Here is a 6373-nt window from a genome sequence, read left to right as displayed (position 1 = left end):
AAACACTACTAGAGCATCATGGGAGTTGTAGTTTAAGTGCAAGGGAAATAATTTTTCTTTTTGTGTTTTAATTTACTTTCGTTATAGTAGCAAACGCATTTTCGTCGACCCTCATATTTTATTAAATCCAATAATAATTCAACATCTGCATGGGGCAACAGATTTGAATGGCACGTGCAAATATATTTTATCTATAGCATATAAATCAGCTGACCCTACAGAACCACGGTTATCTACCTTAATCTGTTTGCTTGTTCTAATACGTCAGTCAAGAAGAGGACGTGTGATGAGATGTAATTTGACATTGGTAGATTTGTAACTATAGGACAGGATCATCTGAGACAGGCTGTCAATGTGTCTCATATGTTTATGCTGATATGGCTGGAGGACGAGCTTTGTTCTTACTATATGCAGGTAATGAGTAGGGATATCAGCTCCATTCACTTACGTTTGGAGCTTATTCAGCAATTATTAAAATTTGTTGGGCAAAAATATGCAAATTAGCCTATGCACATCAAATATCCATAGAACAGTATTTTAATGTTTGCATAATAAATGTTGGTCATATACAATTAGATCAAAACCAACACTGCATCAATAATGAGGACTTAATGAGAAAAAGTGGAAAAGATATTTAGCATAGCTTGCAGCAGTGAAATCTTTTTCACCTCCTAAACATCAAAGCATAAGTTAAATATGATCTAATTTCATTGCACAATTTATCTCTAATGCCCTCTGCAGTGGGTAAAAGCTCTTTAAATAGTTGAACAGCTGGGGTCATTGCATCTCTGCCACATGTGTAGGTTCACGTTCTAATAATTTATGAGAAATGACCCACTGCGCCTCTGCTTATTGCTTTATTGGCTCAAGCCTTATAATGCTTCAGGCTGTTTTTAAATTATTCACTGATAATGTCCTATCCATTTTTTTTTTTTACTACATGCTTTTTACACATCTTATGATTTGCAGTGCTTTGGCTGTTGTTTGCTCATTCTCTCTATTAACAGGTCATATTGAAGAGAATTGTTTTTTTTCCTCTCTCTCTCTCTCTTTAACAAAATAGTTACATTCTTAATTAAACGTTAAAACAGTTACATTCTTAATTGTTGGAAATTATTTAGTTCTAGCTTTAAAAAAAATATTTATCATAATATAAAAACATAATTATTTACCATGCCTATGAACAAAAAATAAAATAAAATAAAATGAAAAAAAAAAAAAAAAAAAACGAAAATGAAAATAGCATACTGTACATCATAGTAGGCCTAATTATTTTTGAGGTCAGAAATTGTACAGAATAAACTGAAATTTAAAAATAAAATAAAATAGCACATATTTAATAAATATTTTTGGGTAAAAGAAATTGTACAAACAAAAAAAAATTTTTTTTTTTATTTTATTAAATCAATAGTACATATTTATTAAATATTTTTGGGGAACAAAAATAAAATAAAATAAAATAATAATTAAAAATAATAATATAATAAAATCTTTAATATTTATTTCTTTTATATAATATTTTATATATATATATATATATATATATATATATATATATATATATATATATATATATATATATATACACTCTGTACATCACACTTCTTCAATATGTGTCCTAATAACACAATGTGCGGCCCATCTCCTCTTATATTACTGCACTCATCCTTCCTGAGCAAAAAAATTATCTTCCTCAAGTTGAAAGTGAGAGCCGTTCTCCTAGGAAGAGTGACCTTTAAGTTCCATTTGGTGCGGAGGTCATTGTGGTGTCTCATCTGACACACTCAGATCCACACGCACTCACTCACACACACCTATCTCAGCCCCTCACCCCCGGCTTGAGTCTTTCAGCCTCCTGAACCTGCTTTCGACACAATGCCATCACAGCACATTATTTATTAATATCTCTGTTGTTGTATGCCTGATTTTGACCTGTCTTCTGAATGCTTTGGTTTCTTCTAATGTTCTATGGCACAAACATATGTTACATTGTCTTTTGAGAAGCAAATAAAGAAGTCACATGTTGCCTGTTGTTTCCCAGTAAAAGTTTGCAATAGAGAATTTTTCCATTGTTTCCCAGTAAAAGTTTACAATAGATAATTTTTCCATTGTTTTCCAGTAAAAGTTTACAATGAGAGGCAAGTCATTATACTGTATGGTTTTTGTTTGAAGTGATTCTACTGCACAAAGATTGACGGGTAAAGGTCTCCTTCCGGCTTTGATTCTGCCACGTTTTCCACGGACTGTGAGATTGTGATTCACTTTCTCCAGACCTTTGCCATGGTCAGCGAGGGGACATGAGGTGAGAAAGCGATCTCAACGGGACAAGTGTAGGCCTGTCTCTCTCACTCTATCTTGTCTTGCCCTCTGTAAACCACTTCCCCCTCTCTCTTTCTTTCTTAAAGTCTCTCAGTCTCTACACAATATCTAACCTGCCCCCCATCTCCTCTTCTCTCCCCCCAGATCGATCTTGGCATGCTGGTGCAGTCTGACGTGGGAAGGGGGGTGAGTGGGGAGTGCTGGCCCTTCCTCTCACCCACATCACCCACTCTATCCCCCACTGAGGCCGGAGAAGAAAGCCCTACTGGGAATACAATCAACACATTCTACCTTAGATCTTAGCCAATTCAACTGACTCCATAATCCATGATTTTTTTGTTGTTGTTGTTGTTGTTGTAGTTATCTGAGAATCAAGATACTTGTAGAATTTACTGCAATTACCATGCAATTGATGCATATAGAGTACTGTGTTTATTACATGTTTTGTAGGCCTGTAAATTAGCATCTCCCTGGTTCCCTCGACAAAAACACAGTAGGATTTTCCTACTGGCAAATGGATCTTTACAAAACAATGTTTTGTTCTTAATGAACCAAAACCCTTGTTTTTCGACCAAAAACCCAATGAATTCAGGATGATGGAACCACACTGTAAAAAAAAAAAAGAAAAAAAGTTGAGCCAAATTTTAAAGCAACCAGCTTCAGCAGATTTTTGAGTTCTCTGAACTTTTTGTTGTATAAACTTAAAACAACAAGTTGAGAAAACTCAAAAATGGTTAGCCTAAAATGCTAACCATTTCAAGGGTTTGGCCTACAAAAGTCCATGTTTCAGGAGGTAGGGGTTTGCATGGGGTTTCAGAGGGGGGCGGGGTGATTTGAGTTCAGGGCTCTCACAGCCTGGGGGAAAAAGCTATTGAGCAGTCTGGCGGAGCGGGCTCTGATGCTCCGGTACCATCTTCCTGATGGTAGGAGCTGGAAGAGACTGTGGGAGGGATGGGTGGAGTCCTTCACGATGCTGTTGGTTTTGCTGGAGCATCGTGTAAGGAAAATGTCCAGGATGGAGGGGAGAGGGGCACCAATGATCTTTGCTGCTGTGTTCACTGTCCGCTGGAGGGTCTTGCGGTCAGCAGCACTGCAGTTCCAGTACCAGACAGTGATGCAGCTGGTCAGCACACTCTCAATGGTGCCTCTGTAGAATGTGGTGAGGATGGGTGGAGGGAGACTTGCTCTTTTCAGCCGGCGGAGAAAGTGTAGGCGCTGTTGTGCCTTTTTTGGAGAGTGACATGGTGTTGGTGGTCCAGGTGAGATCCTCTGTGATGTGCACCCCCAGGAATTTAGTGCTGCTGACTCTCTCCACAGTCGAGCTGTCGATGGTCAGTGGGGGGTGGTCAATGGAGTTTCTCCTGAAGTCCATCACTACCTCCTTTGTCTTCTCCACATTGAGGGACAGATTGTTAGTGCCACACCATTCAGCCAGCTGTGCCACTTCCTCTCTGTAGTGCGTTTCATCGTTGTTGCTGATGAGACCTACCACTGTTGTGTCATCAGCAAACTTGATGATGTGGTTGGAGCTGAACCTGGCAGTGCAGTCGTGGGTCAGCAGTGTGAAGAGCAGCAGGCTGAGCACACAGCCTTGTGGGGCAAGTGCTCAGTGTGGTAGTGCTCGAGGTGTTGTGGCCGACACGGACTGACTGAGGTCTTCCGGTTAGAAAGTCCAGGATCCAATTACAAACTGAATTGTTAAGGTCCAGCAGGTTTAGTTTATTTATGAGCTGTTGTGGGATTATTGTGTTGAATGCCGAGCTGAAGTCAATGAACAGCATTCTAACATAGGAGTCTTTATTTTCTAGGTGGGTAAGAGCCAGGTGGAGGAAATTGCATCGTCCGTAGAGCGGTTTGGACGGTATGCAAACTGGACCGGGTCGAGTGTGTTGGGGAGGCTGGTTTTGATGTTGTGCATGACTAGCCTCTCAAAGCACTTCATCATGATTGGAGTCAGTGCTATGGGACGGTAGTCATTTAGACAGGACACAGGTGATTTCTTTGGTACCGGTATGATTGTTGTGGATTTGAGACATGGGGGACAACTGCCTGGCTCAGCGAGGTGTTGAAGATATCTGTAAGCACATCTGTCAGCTGTGCAGCACAGTCTCTCAGAACACGGCCAGATATGTTGTCAGGACCCGCAGCCTTGCGTGGGTTAATCCTAGATAGGGCCTTCCTTACGTTGGCTGGAGACAGACAGAGCGCCTGGTCGTTGGGAGGTGTGAGCAGTTTTTGTGCATGTGTGTCATTCTGCATTTCAAACCGTGAATAAAAGTGGTTGAGTGCATCGGGGAGGGATGTGTCATCATCACAGGCCTGTGGCGGGGGCTTGTAGTCAGTGATGGTAAGGGACCTGCATGCATTTTCGGTCGACGATTCGTGCCTAGAGTTTGGGCCGGTTGACTCCCAGGTAATCCTGAGGCCCCGTCCTGGCTATGTACCCAAGGCTCCCACTACTCCCCTAATTGGATCCCATATGTGTAAAGTCCATGGTATAGCCTCAGAGCCCGTATTTCCCCGGCAGACATTCTGCCATTATCCAAGAGGCTACAATCACCTCTGATCTTACATATGCACCTAAACGGTTGTTCATATGCGTAAGTGCTTCTGAACCTCCTTCGGGAAGGGTGGGCTTCTGCAGCGTTTCCGGGTCCATGTGAACGGGTACGTTTCCCAGTGTTATCCAGTCTTACTGAGTGGGTAGTGCCATAGCAATAGTAACTGGACTTCTTGTGGTAAGCCCTGCCCTGCGCCAAAAAGTAGGGGAGCAGGAGGCTTCCACAGGACACTGGAAGGGGCAGTATCCGTGGCCCTTTGGTAGGGATCCCAATTCGTCGGTCACCGACATGACTGGTACATCTCGGTTACGTATGTAACCCTCGTTCCCTGAAGGAGGAACAGAGACGTCACGTCCTGTCGCCACGGCTGCTGTACCACCGCTGAGCGGCCGGGTCACCTGCTCGGCTCCAATTCGGAGGCAATAATCGCATGCCAATGTGCATTGGCTCGTTTAATTACACTCAAAGTGGATTGGTCTCTCTAAACGAGATCCCAATTCGTCGGTCACCAACGTGACGTCTCCGTTTCTATTTTTGCAAATGAACTCTTCAAATTATTATATCACAGAATAACTCAACAAGTCTCTTAAAATAAATTATTTTTATAATGAAAAGGCAAAGTTAATTGTCACGAAAAAAAAATTATGAATAGTTAATACAAATTCACAGTATTTAAAAAAAACAATTAAAATATCTTGGAAAATACATTGAAAGACTTTCTTGAAAATAATGATTAAGCTGCATAAAGATGTGTATAAAGTTGTAAGGAAAATACATTATTTTATACAATATTTTCATTTAAATATTTAAGTCATCAAAATTGAAAGATTTTTTTTTAAAAGTGCATACAAGTTTTTCAAAACCACATAAAATGTTTTTTTTTGGGGCACTCTAATTTGTCGCTGACCCACTTGAATCTTATAGATTCAAGTACATTTGTGGAACAGAGTTTCCCTAAACACCTCAGCATTTTTTATTCTGTACCCAGAATTGTTTGTTAGTCCATTTCATTCTGATATCATATATCATTTGGCCTATTTAGTTCAAACTCATATTTTCCTATTAATTGGACATACTATATTTATTCCTTAATCAAGTTTACAAAGTGCTTGCCTCTAAGTAATGAACACCCTTTATCTTATGCCTCATGTTAAATTGCATGCTTACTTTTTGATTAAGCAAGCTATTTTATATTCATGACCAAAGCATAAATCACAAACAAGCCTCTTCGTTACATCTGTGGCACCAAAGGGATACTAATTTTCCACAAAAAGAGGACTAATATGGTACATAATTCTCATTTAATGTGGGAATTGGGCCTGAACCGCATAATTATCTCCCAACGGAGAAAGACAATGTCTTATTTCACTTACAGAGCAATTCCCTATAATTAGGATGCACCCCTGCATCAGAGCTGGCCCAATGCCCTCAGTGGCAATTAGTATTTATTACACAGTTAATGACCATGACATGTAAAACTCAGTGAAGTGGTA

Source organism: Barbus barbus (genome assembly GCF_936440315.1).
Source record: "Barbus barbus genome assembly, chromosome: 44".
In the NCBI taxonomy this organism is placed as follows: domain Eukaryota; kingdom Metazoa; phylum Chordata; class Actinopteri; order Cypriniformes; family Cyprinidae; genus Barbus; species Barbus barbus.
The sequence above is the reverse complement of the archived record's forward strand: the minus strand, read 5'-3'. Positions refer to the sequence as shown.